At 48.3% G+C, this 20,731-nt stretch overlaps 1 long non-coding RNA gene across 1 annotated transcript in view; it reads left to right on the forward strand.

Moving 5' to 3' along the window:
- Nucleotides 1-20,731, forward strand: part of LOC137212736 (uncharacterized) — a 94,142-nt gene that overhangs the window by 36,112 nt on the left and 37,299 nt on the right. The gene's annotated exons all lie outside the window — the stretch shown is intronic.

The raw sequence follows: 20,731 nt of genomic DNA on the forward strand, positions 1-20,731 counted from the left end.
TCGTAAGTATGTTTCTTAGTGAATCAAGCAATAAAAAGCAACCGTCACCTTCTCCCCTGTAGGAATGCTTGCCTGTAGGGTGGGCCCTCCTCCGCGGTGCCCCACCCTGGGATATTCTTCTCTCCTGTAGGAATGCTTGCCTGTAGGTTGGGCCCTCCTCCGCGGTGCCCCACCCTGGGATATTCTTTAATCTGGGGCCTTGTCCCTATATGGTCTGGCTTGGCTTCTCACGGGGAGGCAGACAGTCAATATTTAGGATTTATTTGCCTTTATCAATGTGGCTTATAACCTGCGGGTTTCCTCCAGTGATGGCCATGTTTTGCTGTTTGGTCGTCCAGAGGTTTCATTGAAAGATTAAAAAAGAAAGTACCTTGGTAATGAAGCTTGTTCACGAAGCGCTGTGTCCACCTTCCCCCCGCTCCCCCAGCAAGGGTGTAGGGGAGGCGAGCAGAGAGAGGGGAAGAGAACCAGAATCTGCTAAATACCTACTACGGGCTGAAACCCTGGTAGGTGCTTAGTCTTGTGAGTTAGGAAATGTTCGTCTCATCAAACTGTGGAAGCCGAGGCCCAAAGTCTAAACTGTTGATTAGTTGGCAGGTGAGGGTTTGGAATTGACTCCGTGCTCAGTGTTCTGCTCGCTCCGTCCGATTCACGCCGCTTCTGCTTTGGAGTTTAACCTGCGAGCCACAGGCAGCCACCAAGGGTTCTGAGCAGGGTGACGTGGTCAGAAATGAGCTTTAAGAAGTTTCTGGCAGTGGGGTGGCTGATGGACGGGAAGAGGAGTGTCCGGAGGCAGAGAGATCAGTTCTGAGATCGTTGCCGTTGATTTGGTAAAAAATGATGCCTGCACTAGGGCAGAGGCAGCCGGAAAGGGACGGGGAGAATGTATTAACCGTATGCGCATATTACGTCATTTAGTTCTTAAAAAATGATTCTTGGGAATTTCCTGGTGGTCCAGTGGTTAGGACTCCTCGCTTTCTCTGCCGAGGGCCCAGGTTTGATCCCTGGTCAGGGAACTAAGATCCCACAAGCTGTGTAGTGCCACCGGCAGCACACCAACCCCACCCTCACCCCCCCAAAAAAAGACTCTTGGTGGTGGGAATTATCATTGCCATTTTATGGATAAGGACACTGAAGTAACCTGTCCCAAGTTCACAGCCAGAATCTGAACTCGGGTTCACATGACTCCAAAGCTCCTGCAGTTTCCTCTAAAGCACGCTGCCGTAGCTCTTGCACGGGTGGTGTCGGCTGGCACTGGATCAGACTCAGGAGAAAGGGAAGATGGAGGAGAGTCAGAGGTTTCAGCCTCGGTGGTGGAGCCTTACTCTGAGAAGGGGGGAGTCTGGGGGAGCAGGTTTGGACCCAGCAGGGCATCCCAGTGATGACAGTGAGCCAGCGTCTGGACGCTGGGGAGGCTGGTTTGGGAGTCTTCAGGGTAGATGTGATCTCTGGAACAGTGGGAGTGAAGGGAAGGGAGGAGAGACGAGGGAAGGAAAAGGAAAGAGAACAGAGGAGGGAGGAGGGGAAGAGAGGTGCTGTGAGGACCTCAGGGAGGTCAGTGCCCAGGGGTTAAATGGGGGAGGAGGGAGACTGCAAAGGAGACTGTGGGTGGAGGCGAGGCGGGGAGAAGGGCAACAGGGCAGTCGGGCCAGGAAAGGGGAGAGGACGATCACAGTGAGATGCTGCCCAGAGGGGCGGAGCAGGAGGCAGAAAGGACGTCTCTCGATTGACCCTCATTGGCGGGGGGTCAGCGGCCTCGGAGAGCTGGGGAGGAAGGTGTCTGGATGGGGGCTGCACTGCAGCGTCCCCTGAGGGTCTCCCGTGAGGACTCAAATCAGACAGTCTTTCTGTGCAAGTTATTTTTGCTGTTAACCCACGTGGTCGTGCCTGGTAATTATAGGGTAAAAGGAATTAAGAAAGACATAATTTCCCCCCATCAAAGCCTGACGGTTTTACATCTCCACCTCGCACTGGCAGCCAGGCTTTCTGACTTCACAGGTGCCACTTTGATTTCAGTCACGTAGGAAGGGAATTTGAAACACTTTCAAAGTGATTAAAGAGAAGAAGCTATTGCAAATTGGGGATAAATGCAATAATCACATTAACTGTTTGTGGCCATGGGGCTTTCAGGAGGGGGGTCCTTGCGTTAGCGGCCAGTGGGGCTGGGGCAGGTCAGAGCAGTGGTGGCAGATGTGGCGATGGCATTGCCGATGCAGGTGGGGGTGCCCTCACTAACCAGAACGTTACTTCTTCTTGCAGCTACTGTTTACCGAGCATTTCCCCCTCATCCCATGTTCTCCCTTTAACCTTCATCAAAGCCCCATGAGCAGGGTGTTATGATCTTTATCGTAAGGACACCGAGGTCCAGAGAAGTTCGGTCTCTTGTTCTGGATACACAGCTGGAAAGTGGCCGAGTACGGATACAGAGTCATTCCTGCCCGGCTATTGAAACCGCTCAGCCTCCCACCTCACTGTGTGGGGTCTGTCTGTCCTCTGCGGTGTCCCAGGGTGTCCCTTTTTCACGTTTAGCAAAACAGACCTGGACTGAGTGGGTGGGATCCTGGCTGATTATTCCCCCGATGCTCCCGGACTTGAGGGAATTCGTGTGGCTCAACCCCTCCATGGGGGAGGCAGCTGCGAAAGCTCAGGAAGGGCGATAAGAGGCTGAAAGCGCCACCCAGAGGAAGGATGAAGTGAGGTCACGGCATGAAGAGCCAGGTGACCAGGCCCATGAGGAGGGTCCAGAGGAGCTGATGTGAGGAAGCAGCATCTTCTTCTCCCACGGGACCCTGCCGTGGCCGCAGTGACGGCATCTCTGAGCTCTGGCTGTGGGTCCCAGGAGCCCTTCCATTACCCGCACATCCTCTCGACACTGGGATCAAATCCACACATCTCTCTCCGTCACTGAATGTTCAAGCACCAATATTTTCTGGAATGAGCAGGCGTCTTGGACATCTTCATGGCGCAACTTCAGTTTTTCCCCTTTAAACCGTCACTGGGGGCCTGACTGCCCCCTGCTCTGATGAGATCTCCAGGAACCCCACACTTCTCAGCGTACACTTGGATCATAAAATATCCTCTGGTCACCTTAGCCCCCAGGATGGTTTCAGTTCAGTAATTAAAATGTCCTGTGTCTGGAGTAACACCCAGAGCTCCAAACTGCGTTTCAAGCTTGCAGTCGGAAAAGGGAGTAGCGAGAGGTCTGTCTCTTCACCTCTCTGTATTAGCTTCCTACTGCTGCTGTAACAAGTGGCCATGATTTTGTGTTATGTATCATCTTACAGTTCTGGATCTATTATCTTACAGGTCTGGATTTATGATACTACAGTTCAGAAGTCTAAAATGGGTCGCAGGACTGCATTCCTGGTAGAGGCTCTAGGGAAGAATCCATGTCCTTGCCTTTTCTACTTTCTAGAGGCTGCCTATCCTTGGCTTGTGGTCCCACGTCACTCCAATCTCTGTCTCCATGATCACATCTCCTTCTCTCCAGGGCGTGCTACCCCGACAGCGAATCCCCTAATTTTATCATGTGCAATGTGAATAGGCTGAGATTTTCCCAAATCATTTCTCCAAAGAGGTTTTTTTTTTTTTTGCGGTACGCGGGCCTCTCACTGCTGCGGCCTCTCCCGTTGCGGAGCACAGGCTCCGGACGCGCAGGCTCAGCGGCCATGGCTCACGGGCCCAGCTGCTCTGCGGCACGTGGGATCTTCCCGGACCGGGGCACGAACCCGTGTCCCCTGCATCGGCAGGCGGACTCTCGACCCCTGCGCCACCAGGGAAGCCCCCAAAGAGTTCTTTTCCTCAATTTCTTTCTTTCCTCTTGCATTTTACTAGAAGCAGCCAGAAGAAACTAGCCTGAAGCTTCAACACTTTGCTTGGAAATTTCATCTCCCATTCCAAGCTCATCGCTTACCAGTTCTGCTGTATTACCAGTTCTTCCACACACTGTAGGACACAATTCAGCTAAGCTGTCTGCCACTAGGCAGCAAAGATCCCCTTTCCTGCAGCTTCCAATAACGTGCGCCTCATTTCCTCCTGAGCCCTCACGAAGCATCCTTAACATCCGTATTTCTTCCAGCAGTCTGTTAGCGATGATTTAAGTGTTCTCTAAGAAGATACAGGTTTTCTTACCGTGCCCCTCACGTCCTGCTAGACCCTGACTGGCAGAGCTTTAACACCCACATGTCTACTAACAGTCTGTTCCAGACAATCTTGGCTTCTTCTATCATGTTCCTCAATTTTCTTCCACCCTCTGCCCACTGTCCAGTTTCAAAGCCACTTGGACACTTTTGGTTGTTTGCTACAGTGGCACCTCACTTCCGGGTACCAAAATCTGTATCAGTCCGAGTGCAACCAGAGAAACAGAACCAGTATTAGATTTGTATTAAGAGGTTTACTGAGCAGAACTGGCTCACAGAATTGTGGGGCTGGCTAGGCCAAGCTGACATCTGGAGGGCAGGCTGTCAGGAGGAGCAGGGTGAGTTCCCTGGCCTGAGCTCCCTGCTCTCTGGAGGTGGAATTTCTTCTCCTTCAGGGAAGTTTCGGCACTGCTCATAGGGCTTTCAGCTGATGGAATCAGGCCCGTTCAGATTTTCTAGGACAGAATCCCTGAAAGTCAACTGGTTATGGACTTCAATCACATCTATGAAATACCTTCAGAGCAACCCCTTCGTTAGTATCTGATTGGATAACTGGGGATTGCAGTCTAGCCAAGCTGCCGTATAACCCTGACCACCGCGCTCTCCCCCTCTCCCCTCCCCACGCCACTAGCTATTGAGGCGCCCGCGGGGCTGGGCTGGGGCAAGAGGAAAGGTCAGAGGGCAGGAATGGTCCCCATAACCGGTGGGGAATCTGACAATTATTTCTTCTAGTGTTGGCTGCTGTTTACAACTGACCCTTTCTCTCCTGGGTGCTTTTGAGAGCTTTCAGATCCCTGGTACATCAACATTTGCCGGATAACGCTGCATAACAAATGGCTCCAAAACTCAGTGGCTTAAAAACCAGCATTTATTCTCATGGTCGTGAGTCTGCAGGTCGACTGTGATTCTGTTAACTGAGACTGTGCTGGGTTGGTGCGTTAGCTCCAGGCTGTGGGTCCGGTTCACCGCTCTTCCATATTCATTCTGGGGTCTGGGTTCAGGGCCACCCGGGGAAACTTCTTCCCATGGTGGATCACTGGAGGGCAAGAGGGGAGGCCTAACCAAGCAGGCACATCTGTGGCCCCTGCTCCAGTAGCACGCTTTCCTCCGGTCACGGGCACTTTTCTCCTTCTCAGTCAAGCGTGTCCCCCATGCTGCTTGCTTTCTGCTGGACACTGCATTTGTGTTTGGAGATGAGACATTTCCTGTAAGGTCCGCTGTGCTCCACTGAGCTGGGCGTTGTGTGAGCTGTTCATTAGGGCTGCCCGTTAGCTCTGATTCCCTCAGTGACTGAGAACAGTTTATTCTGCTGAAGGACCAGAATCTTGGCCCCTCCCAAACCTCAAACCCAGAGGTTTTTGGCCACCTGGGCGCCATAAAATTAGGGTAAAAAGTCCTGGCTGATGGCTGGATGTGTGTTTTACACCATGTGACACAGAGAATTCGTTTGGGTAATGACAGGAATGAGTGTGAACACTGATTACATCTGCAGGTACCAGCCAAATGAAATGAAGTGTAACTATATAATGTTAGGCAAATTTAAAAGATCGTTATTTCTGCTGGGCCAGACTGATACTTCCCAGCGTCGAAGAGTCACCTCTGAGGTCAAATCCAAATTGCCTGGTTTATGCTTCCGTGAATCTAAGTACAATGCGAGAACACTTTCGGCTAAAGAAGCGGGTCCTGCTAGCCAGCCATCTGTGCCTCTGTACCGTTCCCCACTGTTAAGCCCCCTCTGAGTGGTGGCCTTGCGTGGCCCAGCCGGGTAAGTTGCATCTTTCCTCTGTGAGAGGAAGAGAGGCTGGCTGTCCCCCAGGGGAGGGGAGAGCGCTCGTGTGGCTTCCCACCCTGCTTCTGAGGCTGGAAAGTTCCAGGGCTCAGCAAGGCCTCAGCAGTCTGCTAATGGCCTCACCTTGCCCGAATTGGCCACTCACCCTTCAAGTCCCAGTGGGATTCAATCCTTGCAGAAGCCTCCACGCTGACGTGGATGTGTCTTCCTCCCGTCTGCCACAGTGTCTGCTCACCCGTGTGCTGTGACACGGTCCACATGGCATTGTAGTCACTTGTGGATTTATTCTGTTTCTCCTAAGCTGTGGGCCACTGCAGGCCTGGCTCGGGAGTACCTCTGGGGCCCCTGACAGGCAGCAGACGCTCACTGGGGGCCAGCTGAAGACGTGGAGACAAGAGGGGAGGCAAGGAAACATCTTTCCCCCTCAGCATCCAAGGGACCCAAACTGGGCTTCTGGGTTGAGGCTGAAATGCAGCCCTGTTACAGGGTTTCTGTGGAGATGCCGGGTGGCTTGGTGTTTGGCCATGACGTTGAGGTGATGAACTGAACATTGCTTTTCTCTCTCTGGGGATGCTGAGGCATCAGCCCATCTCATCCCAGCTTCAGTCGCCCGGTGGCAAAGCAGACCTGTCTAGCAGGATCCATTGGTCCCTGACTGCTTGTCAGGCAACACGGACCACTGGATGGAACATTCTGGCAGAAAAGAACTATTAAGTCATCCAAATGATGAGCTGACTATTCAAAAAATTGTTTCAACTCCCTCAGGAACTTCACAGCTTTTTAGCAGTGAGACCTGGAGAAAGTGACTTTTTCTGCAAAATGGGGTCAATAATAAATCTACTTGATAGGGTAGTAGTGAGAGTTAAATGAATTAATATATACAAAGTACTTAGAAGCCAGCCAGGTACGTAGTGACTGCTACGTAAACGTCTGTGATAGGTCTCTTCTTTATTATCATCATCATCACCATCACCACCGTCATCAGACTAGGTTCTTAGCCCCAAACATGGGTCTCTGGTCTGTGGCTGGTCTGGGAGGGAAGCTTTCACCAGCTAGTCAAAGTGAGAACTAAATGCCCGTGTATTATATGTATAGCGTTGCCAACTTTTCTTTTTGTGGAAGGTTATCTTCTTTTTCTGCAATGATGTCCTTCCTATGCTCTTAGTGCTAACATGGGATTCTTCAATGAAATATTAATAACTGCAGATTTTTTAAAAGTCCCATCTGAAAACAAGAAGCTGCCCATGCTGAGGGTCTTAGACATCACGAAGTCCAGCTTACTTGTTCTTTGGGTGAGGAGGCCCTGCTCAGCGGGTAAGTGACTTGACCAAGGTCACGAGCCAGAATCTCAACCCATCAAGAATCTCGGGAGTAAACTTGCTCTTTGCTGGGTTTAAAGTCGTTCCCTCCGAAGGAAAGGAAGGGACCCTGAAAGCCAGGTGAAATTCTCCTCAAGCATCAGTAAGTCAGAAAGTATAACTAGGAGAAGTTGTAAACATTTAGGTCAATTCCACAGAACTTGACTGAGCACCAGTTAAGGCCATTTGCATCCTAACGAATGCCTGTCCGACCCCTGCTGCCACCTCCCTGCCCCACAAGGCCAGCATTGCTTGTGCCCCTAGGAAGCACCAGACTTCACAGGGAGGGATGCATGATTAGCTCCATTTGACAGGGGAAGAAACTGAGACTTGGAGAAGTACCGTAACTTACCCAGGGTCACACAGGCAGAGGCAGAGCCGAGAGGAGCCCAGGTTTGCCACCACTGCAGGCGCTGAGCGTGCACTCGGCTGTACCCAAAGTCTGTAACTGAGTGCATGTTTGTGTGTGTGATTATTCGATTCACGTCCATCCCCTAGTGGCTCTCCGGGGGAACAGAGAGTGAATGCCTTTTGCTTACCTCTTCTCCCCAGCACCCAGCACAGTGCCTGGCGCAGAGTAAGAATTCACTGAATACTTAGCGAATGAATGAATGACTGTGTTGAGAATCACCTGGGGAAGCTGGTTAAACATCAGAATCCAGCCCCTACTCCACCCCAAGATTCAAATCCAAACCTGGGAGGCGGGGTGTACACATCTGCCTCTTAAGCAAATGCCTGGGCAGTTCTGGTGCCCACGTCCTTTGAGAAATCCAGCAATTGGGAAGTGAACTTTTCTGATCATCAGATGGGAGGAGTTGGTATTTTGTTCTGCAGGCAATGGGGGACCACTAGAGGTATTTGAGGAGGGGAAGGGAAGCCGTCCGGAGTTGTGCTTTATAGAAATTCCCTGATGGCTGTGCTTGTCTCCTTACCTGTTACTGATGCCCACTGCCCCACCTCCCCCTGCCTCTTTTTGACAACCAGACTGACTCTGAACAAGAGAGATTCATGACAAACGTCATCAGGCAGCAGCACAGAGAGGCCTGTTCACTCCCAGCCTTTTCCTGCCTCTCTGACAGCAGGCAGGCCATTAGGGGCTCCCTGGCCTTCCGAAATGCCTTGTAAGCACATTTAAGCCCTTTGTATGAGGCTCTCCTCTGCCGTAATTGGGCCTTCACTCCGCTGCACTTCCTGGCCACAGAGCTTGTTAGCTGCCTGGCAAAGTTGTGAATTCACGGAATGGTCAGCGAGGCTCATCTTCCATAGGCAGCCCCTCGACGTGATCACCCACGGGACTCCCATGATCCAGGAGGGTGCCCCACTGCAGAGGAGGAGAGAGGAGTTAGGGTTCAAGTTGGGAACGAGGTACGTGACAGAATGGAGGTCTCAGCCCTGGGGTTTCTACAGATCTCAGTTCAGTTCTGTGCATGTTTGCTGAATGTCTGTGTCTAAGGCTGCTGTGTTGGGTTTGCTGCCAACCCAGTTACCACAAGGGAACAATAACAGCGTCTTCTGATCCTAGGCTGCGTTTCCTTGGATGCTTTTGAGAAAGAGTCTCATTTGGGCTGTGTGTCAGCATGAGGGGAGTAACCCCCCTGGATGGAAGGGGGCTGGCAGCAGTGCTGGACTTAGAACCCAGCTTAGTGGAGAAGGCTTCCGCGGGCCTGGCTCCATGGCAGAGGGGACCCTGTGGAGCCCTGTGTCTATCCAGGGCTCCTAGATCCCGAATTTTTGGAGTGGATCTCACGTGTTTTTTCTTCTGCTCCTTGGTTGACATTACCAAAGTGCTCTAGGCTCTGCAAAGCTGCCTTGGACTCGGGACTTAGGTAGACCGTGTATGCGAGGGAATGAGAGGAATCTTTGTCCAAAGAGAGTAGAAAGGAATTTGTAAAGAGAGGAAGAGAGGACAGGAAGCTTCTGCACCCTCAGGTTTGAGTCTGCAGGTGGCCTTGTAGACTCAAGCTGGGGCAGATGGACAGGATTGCAGAAGCAAGACAAAGAGCGAGAAATGTTTTCACAGCACAACTTACACCCAATGCATTAGGAGGTGTGGGAATTACCTTCAAAGTACTGTCTTTGAGTCACATCTCATTCTTTTTTTCTCTAATAATTCAATACATAATTTTTGAGTGACTATTATGTCATATTATCCTAGGGGCTGGGGATATAGTAGAGAAAATAAAGACATATACCCTCAGGGAATTTATATTCTGGAGGCACAGACCAAAAAACTGAATAGATATTTAAAATAATGGCAGATAATAGGTGCAATGGAGAAAAGTGAAGCGAGAATGATAGGAATTGTTGCTATTTTAGATGCAATGGTCAGAGAAGTCTCACTGGAGGGAGTGACATTTGAGTAGGAATCATGAAGCAAGCCATGGGAATACTTGAGAAAACATTTTGGGCAAAGGGAACAGCGAAGACAAAGGGCCTGAGCGGGAGCCTCCTTGGTGTGTTTAAGGAAGGGAGGAAGGCAGTGTGGCTGGAATGGAGTGAAGAGCAAGGAGGGGAGTGAGAAGAATGCAGTCAGAGAGACAACATCTCTTTCCTCCTCTTTGACATTTAACTCCTTAAATCCTGAATATTATCATTTTTGAAAAAACGTTTTCTGGAAACTCCTGGATTCCACATTAGCGGCTTCCAAAAATGTGCTCACTTCTGGTCCTGTATGGGGGTCTCATAGAGCTGGGCTGCCATACCATCTTTTACCAGCAGTCGTCACTAGTGCACCTAATGCCTTCAGTTCTCCCCTTCCCCTTACTTCCAAGCCGCAAACATTTATTGAGGGCGTGCCCGGGGCTAGGCACTGCAAGGCTCCTAGGCTATGATGACAAGTTAGATATAGTCTGGTGGAGTTGAAGTTCAAGGCTCCCGTGAAGTGACCCTTGTGATTAACTGACTTCTGACTTTACTGAAACATAACTGGCTGGTGCCCACTCTGCTCTTGTCCTGCTGTTGGGGACAACGCAGGCTCTGTCCCCCATCTTCCTGCTTCCTCAGTCTGGGCCTCAGACTACTTCCCAGTCGAGTCAAGGCCTTTCTGCAACCTCAGCTACCTGACATTTTGCTTTTCGTCTGAGGTCAGCCTTCCAGAAAGAGAAGCTCCCTTGTGATCTTTCTGAGAAGCAGTGGAAAAGAACAATCCTTCCCACCTTTGAATCTTATGCTTTAAACCCCCACCCAGTCCAACTCGCTGGATTCTCACCACAACCCTGAGGACTGGGTGTTATTATTTCTATTTTGCAGGGGAAGCTAAGGGTCAGAGGGGCAAAGTCATGTTCCCCAAAGTATTATATTGGTTACAAAGTGACTGCCTCTCCCCTCCAGACCTGCCCTTCTCTACTCTCCTTTGCAAAGCTGGGACTGAGACCACATTCTCACTTGGCCAGTTGCTTTCCTGTTGGGTTTTGCCTATAGGGGGTGCTAGAAGGGTTCTGGAAGGCAGGAGAAGGGAGAAGAGACACAGTCCTTGTTTTGCCTGAAATCTCTTCCTTTATGGTGGGGTCATCTTTTGGTCTAGCTGTCACAGATGCTAAATGTCCCCTGGGCTGATTCTCTGGTTCCTGGGATCCTCTCCAAAGAATCGGGGGGGACTCCTCTCCTGCCACAGCTGCCTGGAAAGTGCCGCAAACTCACTCGTTCTCTTAATTTGTGTAACCTCCTCAACTTGTCTGTGAAGAGCTCCTCAGAAACACCCTTCTCATTACAGTGTTAAATTAAAATTTAGTAGACAAGGCACATAGCAGAATAAACTTTCAATTAAAATATACACACTGCAATGGTGGAGGGAGGCTGGAGAGAACTTGCAGGCATCTTTGCAGCGGATGTGCTCGAGATTTAATTTTGCTATGACATCTCCTTGGAATTACGCTGCTAATTGATCACATTGTGTCGGTCTGTTATTTAAACTTTCAATAAAACGGAGATTAATGGAAGGTGTAATCCTCCCGGGCAGAACAAATATTCCCATTCCTCATGTCAGGTACAGAAATGGAAATCCTCGGCTAACAGCCTTTTGCATTCAATCTGGGAACATGAAGTTAATCTTGAAAAATGCAGTTATTCTTTAATTGCGTAAATGAAATTTTTTCTGCCTGCCCCATTTCTCACCCAAAATAGCCACCCTTGTCAGAGACTGGAGTGAAGTGGCAGAGAGGCAGGGGCAGTTTTCAGAGGCTGGGGCTCTGGGAGGGGCTGGCTAGGGTGGCCGGCGTCGGTCTCTGAGGGCAGCATCCACCACCCCTGAAGAGCATGGCTGTCAGGTGGGATTGGAGCTGGGAAGGGACAAAACCCAGCTACTGCAGGGGCCAAGGGCACCCCCTGCCCATTTGTGACTTTGATAAGAGTGTGTAGCGAGCCATTGGGAAAGGTGTGTTTGTACCTGAGACTTCTAAGAAGGGAGTCACAGATGCTGGAATCTAGAAGGCCACTTAGATAGAGACCCTTGCGTCCTAGTTCAGGTTGGGGTGGGGGGCAGTGTAGCAGTTAGGAGCATTCCAGCTCCACCGCTTACTAACCAGTGACCCTGGACAAATTGCTTAAGTTCTCCATGCTCTGTTTCCCCTCTTGTAGATGGGAATAATAGTCACTGTCTCCAAGAGTTGGTGAAATAAGTGTTGTGATATATGTAAAACACTCAGGATCCGAAAAAGAATATATATACCTATATGTGTATATATAAAACCAAATCACCTTCCTGTATACCTGAAACTAATACAGTATTGTAAATCAACTATACATCAATTAAAAAAAAAATTGGGCCCATCCCATCATATGTGCCATGCAGGTGTTGGCTATCACCATTACGATTCTCTCAGCTGATGCTTCTGTCTTTTTCTGTGGTACCTCTGCCTAGTTCAGTAGCATTTAAGCACATAATTTGGGGTCAGAGGATAGGGTCTTGATTCCCAGCTCTTCTGCCATCTAGTTGCTTAATCTCTCCAAACCTCAGTTTCCTTCACTGTAAGTGGGACCTAGCCGCTGGGGTTGCTGTAAAGATGAAATACACGTAGAGTGCTTATTTCATATCAGTGTGCAGAAAGCACTCGATGAGTGGGAGCTGTTATGATTATGAGCATTGCTTCTGTCCAGGCCCTGCAGAATCCATGCAGCCCCCTTCCTTTTAAGGCAGCTTAAGCCAGGAATATGGGAAACACAGACTCAGGTTTAGTTGTGATCCATCTCTCAGTGGATTCCATCGATTTGGATTCCTGAACTAGGTCTGGATAATGAGAACCCACAGCTGAAGGCTGTTCGTTCTGACCCAAGACAGCCCTTCAGGTCCTCGAAGCTGGTCTCCCGTTCCCTTCTGTCTTCTCTTCTCCAGGAGGAACACTCCCAGCTCCTCCAAATGGTCCTCCAACACAGTGGATTCTGATCCTTGATATTATCTTCAGCCACTTTCGTTTGGTCAAGTCCAGTTTGCTCATGTCCCTCTGAGAGTGTCAGAGGCTCAGTACTTCGGGTGAGCCTGGAGCGGTATAAAGGAGAGTGACATGGCCACCTCCCATATTCTGGACTCCACGTTTCTATTGATGTGACCCAGATGACACTTATTTCTTGGTAGCCATCTCACACTTCTAATTCAATGAAGTAGAACTTAACTTGTTTCTTCCCGAGTTCTTTTCTGTGCCTTTTGACGCAGAGCCACGTTCTTGCATCCTGTGCTAACACAGCCAGATTTCTGGACTCAGATGCAGGTCTTCACTTTGTCCTTCAGGGATTTTCTTACATTCTTGCCTGCTGGTACTACTTGGGCTCCTGATTCTGACACGCATCCTGTGAACGTCATGTCTTTTAAATATTTCAAAGCATGACATCCAATCTCTTTCTATACAGATGAGAAAAACAAGACCTAGATTGAAAGAAAAGGTTTGCTTAGGAGCAGACAGGTTCTCTAGAAAACTGAACCTGGGATGAAAACGTATGCGTCATTGCAAAATACAACCTCAGGAAGCAGGAGTGAGGGAAAGGGTGTGAGTAGGAGTTGAGGGAGGGCACCTGGAGGAGAGTGGCTAAGCTGCCACAGCTTCCAACAAGCTGATTCCTTGGTACTGTGGATCAGAGAGGCCATATGAAACTACAGCGTCTCCAAAGAGTCTGTCTAGACAGTGGTTCTCTCCGGGGGTGATTTTTGTCCCCCAGGGAACATTTGACAGTGTCTGCAGATATTCTTGATGGTCATGACTAAGGGGAGTGCTATTACCTCTAGTGGGTGGAGGCCAGAGATGACGCTAAACATCCTACAATGCCCAGGACCCCTGCCCCCCAAACAAAGAATCATCCAGCCCAAACTGTCCACAGTGCTGAGGTTGAGAAGCATTGATCTAGGCTAGATGCGAAGGGGAGCAATGGACAGGTTGATCTGTTGGCTCCCATAGCCCTTTGGTTAAAATTCGCCCACCCCAAGGGTGTTAATTCCTGACATTTCTGGGTTGTTGGTGTGGGAAATCCGGTTGGGTCTGGTGGTGTCTCTTGTCTCAGCAGCAACAAGGAAGTCCTAAGTCGGGAGGCAAGAGGCCTGTGGAGCAGGCATAAGGGGGGCCATCGCCCTGAGGGATTTAGGCAAGTCCCTCATCCGTCCCAGTGGTGGAGGCAAGGGCAACCTGAGACCACAGGAGCAGGATAAGCTACGGCTGCAGCCGTTCCGGCTAGAAATCAAGGCAATTTGCATGTCTCCAGTGGCACATCCACTGAACCCTCTCTAGGCTCATCATTTTGAGTCAACAGCTCTAAGACACGGTTTTCTGGCCAGTGAATAGATTGGCAGCATGTCAAGTGCCCAGCCCAGGGCAGTCAGCCGTGGCTGTATGTGGGGAAGAATGGCTCAGGGTCACGGGCACATGAGCTATAGAACACGACTACTTATTCAGCAGAAACTGTGGGTAGAAGAAGTTCCATTAGAAGTAGAAGTAGGGCTTCCCTGGTGGCGCTAGTGGTTGAGAGTCCGCCTGCCGATGCAGGGGACACGGGTTCGTGCCCCGGTCCGGGAAGATCCCACATGCTGCGGAGCGGCTGGGCCTGTGAGCCATGGCCGCTGAGCCTGCATGTCCGGAGCCTGTGCTCCGCAACGGGAGAGGCCACAACAGTGAGAGGCCCGCGTACCGCAAAAAAAAAAAAAAAAAAAAGTAGAAGTAAGTGGGACTGGCAGTGATTAACATCCTTGATACTCTAAACTTTGTAAAATCCACCTTGTATTCTTGGTGGAAGGAGATGGATGTAAGCAGTGGTGTGCTAGTAAATGTTTAACAACCGGCTCTGTGGAGGGGAGAGGTGTGCCCCCACCTGCAGTGTTGGCCGCTTTTCGTGATGTAAATACTTTAACATGGCTGATTTCAAGTTATGAATAGATTACCAGTCAGCTTGTGGATTCCCTGAAAATGGAACAATTAGCTCTGAGAGCCAGTGTGAGCTGCTATAGCATGCAACTGCATAAGTAAATCAATTAATTAACAGAGGAAGAGCTTTGCATGGTAGGAAAGTAGTTGTAAAACGTTACAGACCTTTCTTTACCTCCTTTAGTATAACCTTCCCTCCAATTTTAAGCAGCCCCATCATTCTTTGTTCCTTACTTCAGAGAAGGGGCATGGTATGGCGGAAAGGAAACAGTTGTGAATTTCTTCCTGGAGGTTATGTTATAGAAAGCTCTTTTGGACATTTAGACAAAAATGTTTAAATCTAGGAGGCTGAGAGAAGTAGCTGCCATCTGGTCTCTGGAACTGAAAAAATTCCAAATGCTGGGAGAAGGAAAAAAAAAAAAAACCCAAAATGGTGGCGGAAAAGGCTGAGAGTATAGTTGTACGCGGGTCCCAGGTGGGGCACCCCCAGCCCTCCTGGAATAGCCCTGAGGAGGCAGCACCACCTGAGAGGTCCATGGGATCTGGGAGCGGAGATCTGTGCCCCATTCCCTGGGTGGACCCAATGGAAGCCCAGAGAAAGAAGGTCCAGCTATGACGGAATTCCTGCCGTACCATGGTGTGGAAGTGGCTGACTGGTTCCTGGGTTCTCAGCGACCCACCCATCCTGGCAGGCCCACCGATACCTGGGAAGGGCATGGGAGGGGAGACACCTGCAGCCCGCAGGTTGCTGAGCAAGTGGAGCTACCTCTCTAGCCAGGTGGGACAGCAACCCAGCTGAGGGTCTTGGCAAGGTCATGGCGCCAGCAAAGCCATCCCAGAAAGCTGATCTCGGGTCTCATTCTAACGCTTCCTGAAAACAGCCAGGCGCCTAGTGGCTGCTGGGGCACTAGTGGCCTGGCAATCCTTCGCGATTATACTTCTTCTCCATGGCAAGCAGAGCATTTGCTCCTAACTTCAAATAGCTGCAGCATAATCAAGTTGCATCAACCTGTTTTATGGTTTTTATTTTACATTTTTTTATCTTTACCTTTTCATTGAAGTATAGTTGAGGTGCAGTATTATATGTTACAGGTGTGGAATATAACGCTTCACAATTTTTAAGGGTTAGACTCCATTTGTAGTTATAAAATATTGGCTGTATTCCCTGTGTTGTACAACGTATCCTTGTAGCTTATTTTATACGTAATAGTTTGTACTTCTTAATCCCCTCCCCCTAGATTCCCTCCCCACCCCCTGTCCCCACTGGTAACCACTAGTTTGTTCTCTATATCTGTGAGTCTGCTTTCTTTAAAAATAATCAATAGTTGTATTTTTTAGATTCCACATATAAGTGATATCATACAGTATTTGTCTTTCTCTGACTTATTTCACTTAGCATAGTGCCCTCCAACTCCATCCATGTTGCTGCACATGGCAAAATTTCATTCTTTTTTTTATCAGCCTGCTTTATGTTTAAGGCCAGTAAGTTTCATCTAACTTGGAGGACAGTCTTCAAGCAAAAGGAAAGTACCTGGTTACAAAATGCTGTATTTAGGGCACTCGTATCCCCCAAAGAGGACTTTTCTGGGGACTTCTACCAATACATGGGTTCACACGTTGGCACTATTACTTCCTACCCATGTGATCTTAAGCAAATTTGCCTTGGTAAACTCATTTTCTCTTCTGTAAAGTGAAGATAGTAATTGTGTCTACTTCAAAGACTTTCTGTGAAAATTAAGTGCATAAAATTAATTTATTAAATTTATAAATTTAATTATAAATTAAATGTATATGCATATAAAGCACTTAGCACCACACTTGGACACACAGGAAGCACTCGGTGAATATTCACTACTACTGTTACTATTTTGCACTGTGATGCTGCCGTCAGTCGGTCAGTCGGTGTAGTGGCTGCAGAGGGTCAGGACCAGGGCAGAAAGCAGCTTCTTGGAATTCTTCCAGCAGCCCCGTTTGTCGATACCCTGTTAAATTAAGACCCATTAATTCATTGTGAAAACAAGCCTTCAAAAGGGCCTGGAATTTGCAGCTCCTTGTCCTGAATTAATGCTGCACAGCACTGCCTTATTTTAAGAGTAATAAATGCTAACTCAAGGGTGGAGAAAAGCTTGGCTGCTGTGTTCACTGGATGGCCAAGCTGGTGGCTCCTGGTGTCATCCGTTCGCTGGCTGGAAGCGGCCACGTTTTCCCGGCAGTGAGTCAGCCCAACGCCACGGTCCCCAGCACACACTGTGGATGTGAAGTGGGTACAGATGCCTTGCCAGTGGTGAACAGGTGGTGAAGACAAGGCTAGTGCCTGACTGAGCTGGATCTGTGCTGTCGCAGGGAATGTACTCGGCAGCTCTGTGAGGATGCAGAGGGAGTGCTGGGGAGGGCGGGGCTAGGAGAGTCCCCAGTGCAGGCAGGAGCTGCCCTTGACTGGCCAGGTTCAGGGGTCCATCTGGGGTAGGAGTTGGGGGGAGTCTGCGGAAAGCTGACCTGCCTCCAAATCTCATCCATCCTATGCTTTACCACCGAATCACATGGCTCAGGGCAGCCGTGCCAAGATGAACCCAAAAACCAAGCACACAGAGAAATGAGCATCTGATCTGTTTGCTGACTTAAGGGGGTCATTTCACAATCGACAAGTGACCCTGAAAGCCCTCAAGTTCAAGAAAGCTGCTTATTGTGATTCCTAAAAAAGTAACTTCGAGTTACAGACGGTTATAGCTGAAAGAGACTTCAAAAATCCTTCTGTTCAAATGCCCAATATAAAAATGTACAATTTGTTTTTATTTTTATCAAAGTTATACCTAATTTTTTAAAAATTAATTAATTAATTAATTTTTGGCTGCTTTGGGTCTATGTCGCTGCGTGCGGGCTTTCTCTTGTTGTGGTACGCGGGGGCTACCCTTCGTTGCGGTGCGCAGGCTTCTCATTGCGGTGGCTTCTGTTGTTGTGGAGCATGGGCTCTAGGCACACGGGCTTCAGTAGTTGTGGCACGCGGGCTCAGTAGTTGTGGCTCGTGGGCTCTAGAGCGCAGGTTCCGTAGTTGTGGCACACGGGCTTAGTTGCTCCACGGCATGTGGGATCTTCCCGGACCAGGGCTCGAACCCATGTCTCCTGCATTGGCAGGCGGATTCTTAACCACTGAGCCACCAGGGAAGTCCAAAGTTATACCTAATTTAAAGAGCCTAATATATCTATGAAGCTTGTTACTAGAAAGAGTCCCTCTCCCTTTTTTCTTTCCCCAGGGGCAAAAATTTTCAACTTCTCAGTGCGTTATTTTGGTATTTATCTTTTATCTTTTAAATATGGAGCTTGTAGCAACTTCTTGATTTTTCAGTTTTAGGCACTATCTACTGGTTTCCTTCTGTAGATGACAATGATATTCCTCTGTCACGTCCCCCTGGCCACCCCATTCCCTCTCCTCCCGGGAGATGGTAATGGTTTTGGTGAGATCACCCAGCAATGTTCACATTATGATGCCTCTGTAAGTCCCTTGACAGCAGCATCATCTAATCTCTTAGGCTTACTTTTCCTTCCTTGCCCAATCTTCCATGCAGTTCATTATTGTCTTGGTTTTTTTTTTTTATTTCATTGATTTTCTATGGACTTATCACCAACCCAACACCAAACTCTCTGCCCATTGTCTAAATCTCTCCTTAAGGTGTTCAGACATACCGGGAATTCTGGACTTTCCATTTCTTTGACCAGTTCTGGTCTGAGCTGTGCGTCCTCTCAGACTGCTGCTTGGTTGTTATCTGGGACCTCCTGTCCCAGCATCCTGGAGATTCGCTCTGCAGGGAATCTCCCCTGTTGGAGCTCCTGTTTCCTCTGTTCCATGTTTCTCTTTCTCTGTTTACTCCCCTTGTTTGCTGAAACACATCTCCAGTGTCTTCATGAGAAATACTACCTGGGTAGTAGATTTGTTTTGACATCTTACATGTCTGAAAGTACTTTTATTTAATCTTTACACATAATTGTTAGCTTGGCTGGGTAAAGACTTACCAGTTGGAAATCATTTCCTTCCGAATATTAAAGACATCACTTATTTGTTGTCTAGTTTTCCAGTGTTGCTGTTAAGTTTTAAGCCATTCTACTTCTTGATCCTTTGTATGAAGTCTGGAAGCTTGTGGAAACTTCCTCTTGTTCCCAGTGCTCTGATGCTTTGGGAGCACGTGCCTTCGTATGGGCTTATTTTATCCACGTTGTTGGGCACCTGATGGCCCCTTTCAGCTTAAGGCCTGCAGTTTTGAAAATTTTTATTCAATTTTTCCTTTCATGATGTTCTGTCTCCCACCCCACTTCTGAAACTCCTACTTTTTTTTTTTTTTTGGCCACGTGGTTTGTGGGATCTTAGTTCCCTGACCAGGGATTGAACCGGAGTCCTCAGCAGTAACAGTTCAGAGTCCTAACCACTGGACGACCAGGGAATTCCCTGAAACTCCTATTGTGTGCATGTTGGACCTTTTGGACTACTCCTCCAAGATCTTATTTTTTTTTCTCCTATTTTCCTCACATCTTTGTCTTTTGTTTTACTTTCTGGAACATTTCACTCAACTTTATTTTCTGCCTTTCTATTTTCATTTCTGCATAATTTTAGCTTTCAAGAGCTATTTGTTGTTTTTTTTGTTTCATTCCTCTTTTGATGACAATCTTCTCCTCCCTGCTATGATTGATAGCTTCCCTCCCACTCCTTGCATGGTCTCTGCTTCCTCCAAGTTGCTTTTGCTCCCATGTTTGTTTAAGTTTCTTTCACATCAAAGTTTTCTTCAAATATCTGGGGGACTTGGTTGTGGTGTGTAGAAGCTATGCTTGTGGGGGAGCTGGTAGATTATAGCTTTACTATAGTGGTCTTTGGGGACCCCCCCCCAATGTTAGCATCTTCAGGTTTTTCCTTTGGGGATTGTCAGATGACCTAGAGAAGGTCTTCCCCTGTCCTGCTTGGCTTTCTGGGAGCTGAGGGAGGGAAGAGGCTGGCAGTGGGGCAACATCAAACATGTGAAGTTTTACTAACCCCCTCTGCTCTCAATTGTTCTTGGTGTTCTCCAGTCCCTATGCTTTTTGTTTCCCCAGAGAATAGACCTTCCAGAGGCTAAGTCTTCAGTCCTTCGGTGGGAGTGAAGAAAGGGTCTTGGGATCTAGCTATTACTACTTCAATAGACTTTCAGCCAATGGCATTGTTTTAGTCACATTTTAACCCCCATTTCCAGGGGCACAGGGTAGTAGTGGTGGGTGGTCTGAGATGTAAACCAGGTTATTTCTTTACTCCTAATTGAGAATTCAGATTTCTTAGTTATAACTCCTCCAGCTTCCAACATTTTGTTGCAACTGTATCCTTTCACTTAAAAAAACAAAGCCAAAAAACCTTATGGGCTTATGCCTTAAAAGAAAATAATTTTTTTGTGTGTGTGATACACGGGCCTCTCACTGTTGTGGCCTCTCCCGTTGCGGAGCACAGGCTCCGGACGCGCAGGCTCAGCGGTCATGGCTCACGGGCCCAGCCACTCCGCGGCATGTGGGATCCTCCCGGACCAGGGCACGAACCCGTGTCCCCTGCATCGGCAGGCGGACTCTCAACCACTGCGCCACCAGGGAAGCCCAAAGAAAATAATTTTATTGCTCTTTTAGTGGGGTTTGAGGTAGAACAGAACAAATGTATGTGTTTCATCCACCACCTTTCATGGGAAGTTTCTTTTTAAAGTCACAAATAATACATGTTTACTGTAGAAAAACTAGAAAATAAAGAAGAAAATATAATCATAATAATAATACCTTTACTCCAGGAGGACCAGTGTTAATATTGTAGAGGTAGATCCTTCCATTTTTTTCACATATATCAATTATATATAAATATATTATGCATATATACAATGATTAGGAATCAGTAAACATGTTTTTTAACTAGTTTCCTCACTTACCAATATATTATGAACACCTTTCCAAGTCACTAAATATATTCCTAAAATTATTTTAATGGTTTATAATACTTCACCAAATATCTCATAATGCAGTATATTTTGGTCCATTTCTGTATTATTGGACATTTCGGTTTTGTTTACCAATTTTTTAGGATCATAATAATAAAAACTCTAACAAGTCCAT

Source organism: Pseudorca crassidens, chromosome 19, assembly GCF_039906515.1.
Source record: "Pseudorca crassidens isolate mPseCra1 chromosome 19, mPseCra1.hap1, whole genome shotgun sequence".
NCBI classification, from domain to species: domain Eukaryota; kingdom Metazoa; phylum Chordata; class Mammalia; order Artiodactyla; family Delphinidae; genus Pseudorca; species Pseudorca crassidens.